The 15,509-nt window shown below is 37.2% G+C and overlaps 1 pseudogene; it reads right to left on the bottom strand.

Moving 5' to 3' along the window:
- Positions 1 to 2,545: 2,545 nt before the first annotated feature.
- Positions 2,546 to 4,179, bottom strand: LOC145101230 (3-ketoacyl-CoA synthase 5 pseudogene; annotated as a pseudogene).
- Positions 4,180 to 15,509: the final 11,330 nt, after the last annotated feature.

Raw genomic sequence — 15,509 nt, 5'->3', positions numbered from 1 at the left:
TACACCATCCTAACTACCAGGATGCAAACATAACAAAGCAATAACATAACAAACAACTACCTGGATTTCCATCCGATAAAGGGCCGGCCTTGGTGCCTTAGACCCTGTTGATATAGTGAGAATAACTCACCTGCAACTGCCGACTGAAGAATAAGATCACTGTGCTCCGACCACCGACACGAACTCCACCACTGAACATTACCAAATAACCAAATCCAATAAATACCAATAATTACCAAAATACCCCTGGAAGTCAACTGGTCAACTCTTGGTCAAAGTCAAAGTCCTTAGTCAAAGTCAAACTTCCTGACTGACTCTACTCACCGGGTCAACCCGCTGACTCGTCGAGTCCCTATGCTCTGAAAACTCTTAGAACACGACTCAACTCGTCGAGTCACCCCAAGACTCGTCAAGTCCAACGATCATCGAGTCCCATCCTGCTCAACGCACCGAGTCGTCCCTCGACTCACTGATTCTCGGCTCAACCAGAAAAGGCTAGGGTTCCACGACCAGGCTCATTGAGTCCAAGCATAGACTCGCCGAGTCCCAGGCAATCTTCAACAGACTCGCCGAGTCCATTCACATATTCATACAACTCGTCGAGTGCACCCATGTAACTCGCCGAGTCTCTTCAGTTCTCATTCCAAACAGAGGCTTTTCAAGCCATGCAGGGACTCCAATCCATAGATCCATTCCTCTACAGCCTAACCCTCACATAAAGTTGCAAACTTTACGTGAGAGCAAGGAGATATAAGCCCAAAACACTTCTAGGGCTAGGGTTCAAGACAAAGGGTTTCACCAATGGCTCCTAGACAGGAACTTTATGATCTTCTGGACCATCTCAAGTCCAGATCTGAGGTAGCAACCTCAAATCCAACCTCCAAACCCGAAATAACTCTAAAAATGCCCCAAAACTCAAGCAATAAAGGATCTAGACTCAAAGGAGCTTAAGCAATAGATTATTACCTCAAATGAAAGCCCCCACTGAAGTAGACTTCAGATCTATACCACTCCCTTGCTGTAATCCCTTAGTCTTCAAGTTCCCTTTTCAAGATTTCCTTTCCCAAGGCTCCAATTTCACTATCAATGGAGTTCCACTCGATTTCTAGGGTTTGTAGGATCTCAAGGGTGGTAAGCAGGCTGAAGAAAGGATGTTATGTTCTTTATATAGGGCACAACCCCCAAGATTAGAGTTTTCTCTTTTCAGCACCAACTCACCGAGTCCAGCCGCCGACTCGCCGAGTTGGTCACTTAACACTTGACCAGAACCGCGACTCGACTCGCCGAGTCGACCTTCCTTATTTACACTAAAAACCCTGAACTTGCACCTCTGAACTCGGGGTGTTACAATGTAATTTTTAATTAATTAAAAATAATAATAATTAATATAGCATTACCTTTTAAATTACAAATAATTTCTAAATTAATTAATCATAACTTTAAAAGTAATATTAAATAAAGAATTGTATTTAATTTTATTTACACGTCGGCGGCAAGTAGCGGCCTCAAATTAAAATGATTTTAATATATGTTATAATATGGTTCAAAATTATTACAATTTTATACAACAATTAATGTAAGAAACTATTATTTCATAGTTTAACATCAATACATAATTATTTTCAATATACATAATTATTTTCAATATGTACTTATCAAATGTTAATTATATAATTTTATTCTACATAACGAATATTCGTCTAATTGCAATAATAATATAAAAACTTAAACATATAATCCCCAATTATTTAAATAGATGGAAGTAGATGACATCTCGACTCTTAAGAGATGAACAATTATATCTACATGGTTAAACGAAACATCTGGAACATGCTAATAATTACTACTTAGGGTGGTAGGTGTGGGCAACGCCTACACAGTCGTTTTTAGATAAAAAGAAAGAAACATCGTTAAACGAACGTGGTTGTGGCAACGGGAAGCAACGACAGTCGTATAACGCCCAAAAACCGTGAAGGGGGCGGTGTATATGCATGCATTATAACGCCTAAAAACGCCCTATGAGTGTTGCCCATATTCAACACCCTTACCAATAAATAGGTGCACATGATTTTTATTTGGTTGACACAATTAAATCATCTTAAATTATTCTCTCGAGTAATAAAGTATTCCTAAATATTTATTGGTGATGCTACATGTCACAAAAGTTGTTCCGGCAAGTTTCCAGGCTTTTATTCGTGGTGGTTGTGGTTGTTTTGTTAAAATATGAAGACAAAACCTACTATCCAAAAATACACTTCCATTTGTAATGATATTAGAGAATAACACTTCCACTTGCAATGATATCGGAGAATAACTCTTAGAGCTTCCATAATACAAATAGTTGAATGGAGCATGAGTGATGATATATAGTAAAGCGGAATGATTGTTGAATAATCATTCAATAAAGTGGTGATTATGATCGAATAGGAGTTTTATTGGTTGTCCGTGTTGTTGTATAAGTGTTTAATGGGTTAAAAAGGCATCCTTAATTATATGCCAATAATATTTAAAAAAAAAATTGTTGATTTTTACGTGGTCTCTTGGATTACATATGAAGCACGTGAAACCTTTTTATTTAAGGTAAGAAATAGCATACATATCACACATTAAAATTGAAAGGACATACTTGACCCTCGCTTAGAGCTTCCCACCTTCTGGCTCGTTTACTGGGTACCTATGGATGCAATCAGCCCATGCACTATATTTTGTAGCTTCGATTTCTCTGTTACATTTCCAAACTGCACTGTTGCATTTAAACCCACTCCCAAACCCTATTTGCCAGACTCTATCTCCTTTCTTCATTTTCCCTTTTGCTTCCATATAACCTATCTCGTACCACAATGACGAAGACGATGTGTTTCCGAAACGGTGCAACGTCATCCTTGAGGCTTCAACATGCTCTGACGTCAGCCTAAGGCTCTTCTGAAGCTCATCAATAACCGCACGACCACCTGCGTGAATGCAGAAATGATCGAATGCCTTTTTGAAGTCGGGAATGTAGGGTTTAAGATTAAGCTTAAGGAACTTTCTCCCCAAGAAATTGAAAAGAAACAAGAGTTGCTCCGATGCTGGAAGAACCAATGGCCCCATGGTGCTTATGTTCGACTTCAAAGAATTGCCAGCGATCACCATGAGATCTAGGTTTAGCGCTATACCGACATGACCCTCTTTATCTTCTTCTTGTGAGACACAACGATATGATTTATCGTCAGACCCTTTGTGGGTCCTAACCACATGCAAGAGTACGTACTTTGCATCTCTCCGGTGTGACCTTTTGTTGGTCAACAGAATGGCTGCTCCTCCCATTCTGAAGAGACAGTTCGGAAGGAGCATGGATCTCTCTACACCCATGTACGAATTCGGGGAAAGAATCTCAGTACTTATCACAACCGCATACGATTCAGGGTGGACTTGGAGTAGGTTTTTCGCAAAATCTATCGATATCAACCCTGCGCTACACCCCATTCCTGATAAGTTATAACTCTTGATGTTACTTCTCATCTTATACTTGTTAACCACCATGGCTGAAATCGAAGGAGTGGGTGCAAAGAGGCTGCAGTTAACAATCAAAATATCGATGTCTTTAGGATCAATCCCAGTTTGCTGAAACAAAGAGTCCATGGCTGAGAAGATGACCAACTCGGTCTCATCTCTAGCATCCATCATATTAGGCTTCGATGGTAGATAATGTAATGGATGTGGTAAACATGTTTCCTCTCCCAAACCAGATCTTTCTAAGATCATAAGTTGGAATTTAAGGCTCTTAGGTTGTGAGGCCAAGATGATTTGGCCATGTTCAAGCGCAGTGGCATATGGCACACGGAGTATAGATGGGGGCTTGAAACAAGCGAAGTCAACCAGGTAGATTGTCCGAGGCTTGTTCACGAAGTAGAATGCGAGAATGGAGATGGGTAGCAAAGAGAAAGTTAGTGTGTAGATGAGCGAATGATGATTCAGAAGGTGGTATGGGGCTTTCTTGATGAGTTCTTGAATACATATAGTAATGATTATGGCTATGAGGATAAGCTTGACATAGTTGCTGAGATAGGCATAGGACCTTTTTGCAGACTGCAGCATTGTGAGGAAGATAAAAGTATGGAGAAGATCTAAAGAGAAATATGATGAGGAAAGAAGTGATGACTGAAGTGAAAGGGAGAGGCTGTATCAGTAATTAAAGGGAAGGGGAAGGGGAAGGGGAAGGTGAAGGTTAATTAGAAGAGTAAATGGCCGGGGATCAAATGAAATAATGTTGCGGGAATCCGGTAGATGAGAACATTAAATGACCTTATTCGATTGAAATATCTTTAGAAACTCATCTCTTTATTTATTTATTCAATTTATAATTTTTATACTATTAAATCTTTAAGCAAAAATAAATAAAACTTATTTTTTGGTAAAAATAGTAGTATTTATAAATAGAGGGTAAAAATAAAATTTTGACAAAATCTTTTGGCGTTTTATAAAACTAAAAATAAAAATTTAAATAATAAATATTGTGATTTTTGTTATTGACTTACCATATTTAATATGTATTACACTAACAAAGAAATTTATATTAAAGGTTTAGGTCATTTTTATCATTTAACTTTTTATTTTGTGCTTATTTGGTAACTTAACTCTTTTTAAATTTTAAAAGGTCATCAAACTTTTGACTTTGTGCTCATTTAGTCACTTGACTTTTTGTTTGGTCACTCAAATTTTAGATTTGTGCTTATTTAGTCACCTAACTTTTAAAATTGTGTTCATTTAGTCACTTAAACTTTTGAAAATTCAAAAGTTTAAGTGACTAAATGAACACAATTTTAAAAGTTAGATAACTAAATGTGACCAAACCAAAAGTTAAGTGACGAAATAATCACAAAGCCAAAAGTTTAATGAATTTTTAAATTTTAAAAAGAGTTAAGTGACCAAATAAATACAAAACCAAAAGTTAAGTGACCAAAAATGATCTAAAATTTTATATTAATTGATTTAAAACATTTTCAATATTATTCTTAGTGTTAATGTATCGGCATGATTTTTTATTACTATTTTATAGAAAATAATACTTCTTATTTCTTATGTATTAAATCATAATACATTAAGAAGAATGGGCATAACATGAATAAAAATACATTAATTAAATAAGAGAAAAGCTGTAATTGAAAACCAATGATGGGGATGCTAATAGCTTAAAAAATGGTGCACGGTTGCCACCTAAGATGGACGATTTGCCCACTATGCACTATGGTGTATGGGTCCACAATGCAGGGACCATTAATTTACCCAGCATATGGCTAAACAATGCAGGGACCATTCCTTATATTTATGGATCCAACATAGTCAATGTCCTAGTATTAGCTTCAGTACATATTTCGTTGATAGAGTTATAGATATTTGACATAACATGTTAGAACTAGTTTAGTCGAAAGCAGTAGGATTATGTTGGCTTGACTCGAAACATTCTACGTTTATTATTATTATTATTATAATATTAATTTTTCTAAAAATAACTATCTACTTACCTAGTGTATTAAGATTATTACAAAACTGTATTAACTATACTAATATAGCTTTATGTTATTATTATTATTATTATTATTATTATTATTATTATTATTAATTTTTCTAAAAATAACTATCTACTTACTTACCTAGTGTATCAAGATTATTACAAAACTGTATTAACTATACTAATATAACTTTATGAAGGTTGTAATATATATGGTTGTATGAATTGATGGAGCAACAAATATGATGGAGCACCTTATGCCATAGTGGAACATCATGATGTACAAGTGGCGCATCATGAACACTAATGGCCCAAAATCCATCATGGTGGCACGACATGGAGTATCCTTGAGTGATACCAACTTCTGAGCATCCGTGAACGATCTTGAGCATCATAGATGACTTTATAGCATCCTTGGCTCATCAGGGATACCATGGCTCATCAAGGGACCAAAATGACCTATTTTGCACCATGATGGTGCAACAAGAATCATGTTAGCCCATCATGTGCAAGGATGGCACAACAAGCATCAAGTATGTGGCACAACAACATCTAGGTTGTAGCAACATCAACTTCATTGGCGCAACAAGGACATGCTTGGCGCAACAAGAACCTACATGGCGCAACAATGCTTCTTCATGGCGTAAGAGGGACTCTCCATGGTGCAAGAGGGATATGCTTGGCGCAAGAAGGAATGCCCTTGGCACAATAACATCATTGTTAGAGTCAATGTCACTATCAGCTCCATGAGGAACCTCTTGAGAAATTTCCCCCTCATAGCAAGATCCAGGGTAGAAAATATTTAAAGGAACAACATAAACAACAACCTGTTACATGAGACCAAGATCAAGAAACCCTTCATAATCATTGGTCTATGATTGATCACCAATGTCTGGAATGGGCTGATCAGTGTCTGAAATATCAGCAACATCAATCTGCTTTAGAGGATCAGCTTCAACTTCAACTCTCCCAGTCATCTCAAGCTGAGATGGAGTTTGTACAATCATCACCTGCATTTGCATTGAGTGATGATCCCCTTGATTGTTCTCCCCCTTTTTTGCAGCATCAGATTGGGGAGGAGAGTTAGAAGGTGGTGCTGGAGGAATATTTGTTGATGGAGGTAGATGAGGATGAGGGTTATCACCTGGAGAATTTGGTGGAGTGTCATCAACAATCATATCATCATCTTTGTCCAAAGCCATAAGTCACTTCATTTTAGCAACATCTCTTTTAACTTTACTCAATCTTTTATCCATAGATTGAGTAATATGTATAATTATAGAAAGTTGGGATAGCATAGTAGATTGAAAATTAGAGATGGATTCTTCCTGATTATCTTGATGAAAGGCAGCAGTCATGATAGGAACGGTCTCATCTTGAGGAGGAGGATGAGACATTGGCTTTGGAGAATTGACATCTTGATTCATTGTCTCAGCAGTTTCCATAAACGGAGGAGTTGATCCATGTTGTGCAGCATTATCTACAGAGGAAGAGGATGAGAAGGTAGTTGAAAAATGAATGTGCTTGTTCAACCTTGGAGGAGAATATATTCCTTATGCAAGGTCTTCTCCCATATCAGCGGCTGATTCTTCTTCATCTTTTTCAATGTCTACTTCCTCATCAGCCCCTTCTTTATTTCTAGCTACTGGATCATCATCATTATCTTCTTCATCACCAGCATCATCATTATCATCATCCTCATCATCATTATGTTCTTCATTATCGGCATCATCAATATCATTATCCTCTTCAGAATTTGAGGATTCAACCATATAGGGAATTTCAATCCACTTTTGCATCCTTGCAGTAATAGGAAAACTTGCATATTTATTTAGGGTATAAAGGGTCCGGGAATTCGATGAATGTGTATAGAAGAGGATAGCTCTTGACATAGTTGACAAAATCTTCGATTCCTAATTTCACGAACAATTTTGGGATTTCATTTGAGAACGCCTCATTTGTCGATTGAATGATGATGGTAGAGTCAAGAGCATGAGGACATTTGATCACGTTAGCGCTAGGAGCAGACTCGTACAAGGTCTTTGACATGGTGAAAGCTTTAAGAAAGATGATGATTTGGAGTCTTTTTGAGAGAGAGAAAGAGAGAGATAGGGGTCAATTGCTTGAATGGCTTGTAAATGTGACATAGAATGAAGAATTCCCAATATATACCAAAAATGTTTCTTCCTTTTTACGTAATCATGAATAAAGATATATTCGCTGTAAAAATCTCATATCCCAAGATAATGGTGGATCTTTCAGTTGTCATCCAAAAAGTTATCGTTAAAACAAGTGACATGTCATCGACGGTGATGAACATCGGTATAGGCAATCAGCGAGTGCCTTGAAACGTTTAGTTTATGATGTCTCCTGATAGTGTGGGTTTAAACTATCATTCATTGACATAGTATTTCGAGATCTCATCAGCATGTAGTTTCATACATTGAATCATAAATCAATTTTATTAAAAGAAAAATGGCAAGAGAGGATAGGTGTATGTAAGATATCACAAACAATGATATACCCATCGACACATATTTGTCAAGCTCTCATCACCGTATGGTACATTACGCTGAATCATAAAACTTTAAAGAAGAATGTAAGGGTAAGAATGGATTGGTACGTATGATAGCCTACGACACATAAACTAACCATCAGCACAGAGTTTCAAACTTTCATCAGTGTGTGGTATATCATAGTAAATCGTTAAGTTTTATTAAGAACATAAAGGAGAGAATGGATTGTTTCTGTCATGGTGAGTTGAAATCAGCGTGAATCACTAACAGTTTAACTTATCAACAAAAAGTGGTTTAAGCTTCCGTATCATAGAGTAAGTTGCATCTAGAATCAAAGATTCACTTTTAATTTATAATGGTACCATGTCATATCTCAGACTAGGAGGTCAAGGACATGAACAACCCTTTGTCATTTAAGGACCTAACAAGTATCTCTTATGTTAATGACTATGTAATCAAGGTAAGGCATTGGGTTTTGCTCAATGTTTCAGCATAACATGAGACTTGATGCATACGACAAGCATGCTTCCAAGGACAAGGTAAAGTGAGAGGTGATTAACCAAGAAAATAAACACCCAAGCCTTAAGATAATTTTTCTGATTAGGACCAGACAATCTCACATTTAAAGTTTAGACAATGCTAGACAGTTAGCGTGAGTGGGTGACTCAATGTTATCAACAGATGCTTGCTGATGAGAAACTTAAAGATTTAGTCACATGGAGCAGCATGCTTCTAGGGACGATGATGTATCAAAAGTTGCATACTAGGCTTAGAATTGCCACCGTCAGATTCATTTTTTTTAAATGGTACGAAAGAATAAACAATATAAGAATACAAACAAAAGAGTTAGCCAAACAAGAAAATAGTTTAAACAACGAAATATGTGCAACTTTTTTAAAAAGGTGATAAAGACTCATTTCATCAAATCTTTAGAATTCAATGGTCATTAATGCACTTCCATTTTATGAGATATCTAGCACTTGAAATTTCAGCTATAAAAGAGAACAAACAAGATCAACCATATCACACAAAAACAACACAATTCATAGTAAACAAAAGAGGGGGAATGCCTTTAATCATTGAGATTCTGCAGATTGATTCCAAGCTTCATGTTCACCAAGAATAAAATAAGAATATGAACCAATCTTTGTAACCAACGAGTTAGAGGGATACAATATTTGTAAGCTTCGAGTTATGAGAGTCATCAAGATAACACTCAAAGGTTCCACACATTGAGATCTCTGAAGGAAGAGAATATGGGATCACTATCTTGTTGAAGATGCCTTTGGATCTTTGAGGTGATGGAGTTGCAGTGACAACGTCTTTGGAAGTTAGGCGTGCCATATTACCTAACTTCATCTCATCACATTGAAACATAAATAGGTTGTTCAAGATAGAAGAGATATGTGTCCAGAAGAACACCTAGTGGCACAGTTATCCCCCATCTGATATCATCAGCATGAGCATCAGCGTCAGTGAGAGAGCAGTTGTTATTGAAGAAAAGATGCAGAGTCAGCGTCAACTAGCTCTTACAAGGAGAGTGATTCATTCAAGAAGTGACACACTGATCTTAATCAGTTGTGATCAATGTTAAGAGGAAAACTTAAGGTCCTAATACATACAGAAGAAAGAGAAGAACGAACATTGGCAATGTTAGTAGTAAAATGTGTATGTACAATGTATACTTCTTTGGTAAAAGAAAATTTTAATGCAAACAAACCAAAAAATAAATTAAAAGTGTAGCAACTTATGCTCAAAATTTTAAGAATAACAAAGCAAGAAGCAAAAATAAAGTATCAATGTCTAAACCAATAATCATCAAACCATATAAATGTTGTTGTTCCTTAGTGCATCAAGTACGACTTTGTTTCCAGAATCAAACACTTTTCCCTCATGACGATTGAAAAGAACTTTGTAACCATTGTTACGAAGTTGACTGATGGAGATGAAGTTGCCTTACAGACCCTCTACATAAAGCATGCCCTTCAGCTTAATCATTCTGCATTCAAAGGTTCCAACACTTGTTACAGCTCTTCCACTATTTTCACCAAAGGTTACCATTGGCCCATCCTTCTCTGCAAAATTTGTTATGAAGGACTTGTAACAGGTCAAGTGTCTAGAACTTCCACTGTCTAAGTACCAAGTTTGTCCTAGATTTGTATTGATTTGGTGTCGGCATGAGAATTAGCAGCATCATATATGTCATCGGGGGAATCATTAATAACAGTTATAAGACCCTTGACATTCAGCCCCTCATCTTCAAAAGTCTCCTCTTCTTCTACCCATTCTTCAAGATCCTATTGTATTGAAATGAAGGCTTTAGGAAGAGAGATGTTTTCCTTCTTCATGTTAGCTACCAGCTTTTTGTACAAGACTTCATAGTTTTCAGGGCTCTGGGCTTCTTTCTTCTTATTGCAACCCCTGGCAAAATGGTCAGTGCTACCATAATTAAAGCAATTACCTGAGTTTCTCTTCATGGAAGTGGATTTTCTTGCCTTGAACTAAGCTCTTCTAACCCTGTTTTCTCTGCTTTCTTCGTAGCGCTGGCAACAAGCTCATCGGTGAGATCTTCATCACCGCCTTCACCATGATCTGAGTTATCTGATTCACTGATGTGTTTCATTACTTCTTTTCGAGACACAGTGCAACAAAATTTTCCTTATTCGATTCCTTCATGATTTCTTTACAAAGAGCTTTAGTCTATTCATAATTTTGCAGATTATTGAATACGGAATTAAGACCCATATTATCGATCTTCTCACCATTCTTGAGAACATCAATGTGGTGTTTCCAAATTTTCCTAAGAGAATCAGGGAATTTTAGAACCAATTGAGATGAATGTTTGATGTGACAACCCGAAATTTTCATTCGTACAAACTCTAAAGTCAATCAATTCAATTAAAAGTCAATTACATTTCTGCTAATTTTTAGCCGGTTTAAAGTCCGTTTGAGTAGTTTTATTAATTATTCATGAATCGAACGGATAAAAGGAAGTGATTTCTAGAATATCGGGATAGAAATGGAACAACCAACACCTTAGTTAGGTGTTCACGGCCAAACAAAGGGAGTTTGGCCCATGAACTCTAGCTTGGCCGTGAACTCATGGCTTAGACATGAGTTTACTCCCCAATTGGTTCATTTCTCACTTTCACCCTCAAGTTTACTCCCCATTCTCTCTCAACTATCATCCCATTCTTCACTCGATCTTCCAAAAACGTAAGTATTTCTTGACTTGATTTATTGTTATAACATATCACCTAGTGTTATACATCATTTCATCCATTCATTATTGTTTTTCACTTAGATCTTCAAAACACCAAGAACACACACTAGTGTACTTGGACCTTAAACACCCAATCGAGCTTCTATCTTGTAAGTACACTTGCCCTAGATTCTTGTGTGCTTAATATGAACTTGATAACACTTGAAAATCATCAAGAATCATAAGAACAAAGGAGTTCACGGTCAAGGATGTTCTTGGGCCGTGAACCCTTCTTAAGGTGGTTAAATGGACCTTAGTTCCTTCCTAAGCCTTGGATGCCAACCTTGATCCTTCCTAGAAGTGTTTAAGACCTTGAAAAACAATCAAAACATGTCCCCATGAGAGTTTACGGCCGAAAACACCTAAGGAAGTGGTCCTTAGGTTGTGAACTCTACAAGGTAGTGTTAGTGTGCCCCTAATGCTTTCCTAAGGCTTGGACTTGATCATCGGATGCTCAATCATGACTTGTAAGACCTCAAAACACAATTTAGCACTTAGTACCATGAGTTTACAGCCATGAACTCATGGGGAAATGGTCATGGGCCATAAACTCCATAAGGAGTACTCCTTACACCATAAACTCCAATGACATGCCATATAACCCTTAGATGCAACCTGTTGGTACCTATAACACTTGAATCAAAGTATTTCTATGTCCTAGGGTGTCTTAACTTGATTAATTAGTGATTTAATGTCTAATTAGATACATATATGTTTATTATATGTTAACTAGGATCATTGTGTGTGTTCAAGTCCTCACTTCACACCTAGCACCTTGTCCAACACTTCCGTACAATTCACTCACTACAGGTGAGTTCATACCCCTTAAACAACCTTTTAAATGCTCTTTCATGCTTTTAAATAATTTTATGGGGGGGGGGGGGGGGGAATACAAGTTGAATATCATAGTTATTATATCAATCACATGTGATTAATAACTACCAAACAAATGGATTTACTATACTTTCAAACCGTTTTATCAAACAAACTACTTTTAAATCGTTTTATAAACTGACATCAAGTCATGGTTATTTTATTATTTCAAACCCTTTAAATGTATTACAAAACCTCTTTTCACTTATGTATTCATAGAAACCATATCTATACACTTATGTAGTAAGTATATATATATATATATATATATATATATATATATATATATATATATATATATATATATATATACTATAAGATGGTTGTGACTTCAGCCCCAACACCTGGTATAACAAAGGTGTATAAACATACATAGACACTTCAAAATACATTAATAGCAAACTATAATAGGTATAGTTTGGGAAATACTACCCACTATTCCTAGTAGAAATGGAACATACAAGAGTCCGTTCATTCATGAGTCTATAAAACTGTATTGCATACTATATGAAGGAATAATATTACATACTATAGGAAGAGATACGATTACATACTATATAATGAGATACTATTACATATTATATGAGTAGATACTGTTATATAAGTACGGGACTAACCATTCTACACCCAACTGTTAGCTACAGAGGGAAAATGCACATCGACGGATGTCTACGGTTAATACTATTCGGCAAGATACTCTGCCGTGTTTATCCTAGTACCAAAGGATAATACTTACATGATTATATAATGTTTCACTTTTAGTTTTATTTTGTGACATGCACACATAAACGATGAAGTAGACTATATTTTGATAATAATAGTTACACATGGGGAAATTACACACTTTTACAAGAAACAAACATATAAAACAGTCGGGTCTTGGTAGAAGACTACTTTTTATACTAGTAGGAAATATGAGATTTTCTAGGGTTGTCACACTTATACGAACTGTTTCATCAAACATTTACAAGTCTTTTCCTTGCGGTTTTACAAATCAAAGACATTAAAATACTTATGAATTCACCAGCTTTATTGCTGGTACACGCTTTCAAAATAACTTGTATTCTCAGGTCATCAGTAGACAGGTACCAGTGACAGGTTCTTGAGAAGACGGAGCACAGACAAGACTCGTATTTTATCATTCATTTTTGGTGTCTATTACATTACAAAGAACACACATGTATTAAAATTATATATTTAATGCAATGGATGATGTTTGTTTACTTATTTACTATTACTGTGTTGTGATACTATACATGACGTCCTCTGCCCCAGAACGTGTCCACCGTTCTCAGTTTTGGGTTGTGATAGATTGGTATAAGAGCATTGTTTATAGTGATTCGAGTATATCAACCCATAAAAGATATACTAACTATAAACACAATGGGATTAAAGCACTCTGACCAAGAGTTTATACTTTTAAATAATAAAATAATTAACTAAGTATACATACCTGCATTCATACTAAAATCAGTGTCATAATGACAAATACAAAAGTATTACGATTGTTGAATATCACAAGTAAACTCGGGGATGTATGGTCAGTCCTGGGAGTGGCATAGCCTGATCAACTATGCTGGTCCGAGGAGTGATTAGCATATGCCCAAGAATGGTTGTGATGTTGCAACAAGTCTAAAAACTTACCAATACTACTACAATGAGAACCTCAGCACAAAGCATAACTTAAAATACTATATGAGTATTTTGTGTTACTATAAATATCTTAGCTAGCACGTCTCTCTTAAACTAATTCTTTTACCCCAACTTCTCGCGTAGATAACATGGCTGGATTCCATCATCACGGCGACCCGTACTTTCCACATCACGACAATGTTGGATGACTTGAAGAAGAGCCCGAAGATGAACATCCAATCCCTTTGGATGACCACCAAATAAAAGGCTTCTCGGATGGATCTGACTCCGAGCCCGAAGTCAACAACCTACCCCAAGTAGGACAAGCCCCGAATAACAACCCCCGACCCGCGTTTCAAGGTCTCACACCCTTGTGGGCAACAAACTTGAATCGCTGGAGCGATGAACAAGGTCAACCCTTACGCTACAACGGGGACTGAAGCTTTTACAACGTAAGAGAGGGTGGCTCGGCTGACCGAGCCCTACCTATCATGGTCCACAGGATTGCTCGGAATGTTGTACAAGGTCGAGCAACCATCGGCCGAATAGTGGAGATTGATGCCAATTATGGTGTCAACACGGTCCGCATTCGCCATCTCGAAGAAGCAATGGAAAGAACCAGGAAGACCAATGAGACTATGCAGCAACATCTAGCTGCCTCCCGAGGTTAAGTCATAGAACTTCAAGTTCGCCAGAGGGCTCATGAGCGACACCTTCGTGAAGTGGTTCGTCAGATGGAAGATCTGAGGGTTCGCCCGAGGAATTCTCATCGCCGTTAGAAGATGTCTAGCACATCTTTTCTTTTGATTAAGGAATAGCCTTCTTACCTATGCTCTAAGTAGCACTTGGCTGTAAATTATTCCTGTCTTTCAAGTACTTTATTAGACTCCTAAACTACCAACATTTTCCCCTACGGTATGATGTAAGACCTTTTGTAGGTCATTTTCCCGAACTTATTTGCATCATTAATACCAGTACTTTTGGTATGTTATCTAATATATTCAAGAACTCATACTATCATCTATTGTTGAACTATGGCGATTTAGTTCATGAGACACATTCAATTTCTATACTATTGAATTCTTATCACTATCTTTATCTTTTCAACTTATAGTTGAAAAATGTCGCCTCATAGAAATCCCAGGTGTAACAATGGTGAGGAAGCACCAACACCACCACCACCGCCTCCACCTCCTCAGTTTGACGCTGCTATGTTCCAAGCGGTTGTCACTGCGGCAGTAGCGGCTGCCATGTCACAAATCAATACTCCTATCCCTAGTGGATCAGGAATTGGAACACCTCTTTCTAACCATGGTGAGAGTCATGGGCACCCCATGGAGTGCACCTACAAGGATTTTATGAATGCCAAACCCCGGAATTTCAATGGAATAGGAGGGGTGATGATTTTGAGGCTGTGGATAGAAAAGACCGAAGCAGTCTTTGAAATCTGCGCCTGCCCGGAGAACAGTAAAGTCAAGTTCGCTACTTGCACCTTTTATGACAGGGCCTTAACTTGGTGGAATGGCTACGTTAAGTCACTGACCCTGGTTGTAGCAAAGGCGATAAGCTGGGAGAGCCTGAAAGCCATGCTGATGAGAGAGTATTGTCCTCGAGGGGAAATTCAAAAGCTCGAGCAGGAACTCTGGGGTCTTAAAATGGTTGATTCTGATGTATCAACCTATGCCAATAGATTCTGTGATCTGGCAATTCTTTGCCCATATATGGTTGCTCCTGA

Source organism: Lactuca serriola, chromosome 4 (assembly GCF_051521515.1).
Source record: "Lactuca serriola cultivar US96UC23 chromosome 4, Lser_US96UC23_V15, whole genome shotgun sequence".
NCBI lineage: Eukaryota > Viridiplantae > Streptophyta > Magnoliopsida > Asterales > Asteraceae > Lactuca > Lactuca serriola.
Note: the sequence above shows the minus strand (reverse complement) of the source record. Positions and strands in the feature narration are given on the sequence as shown.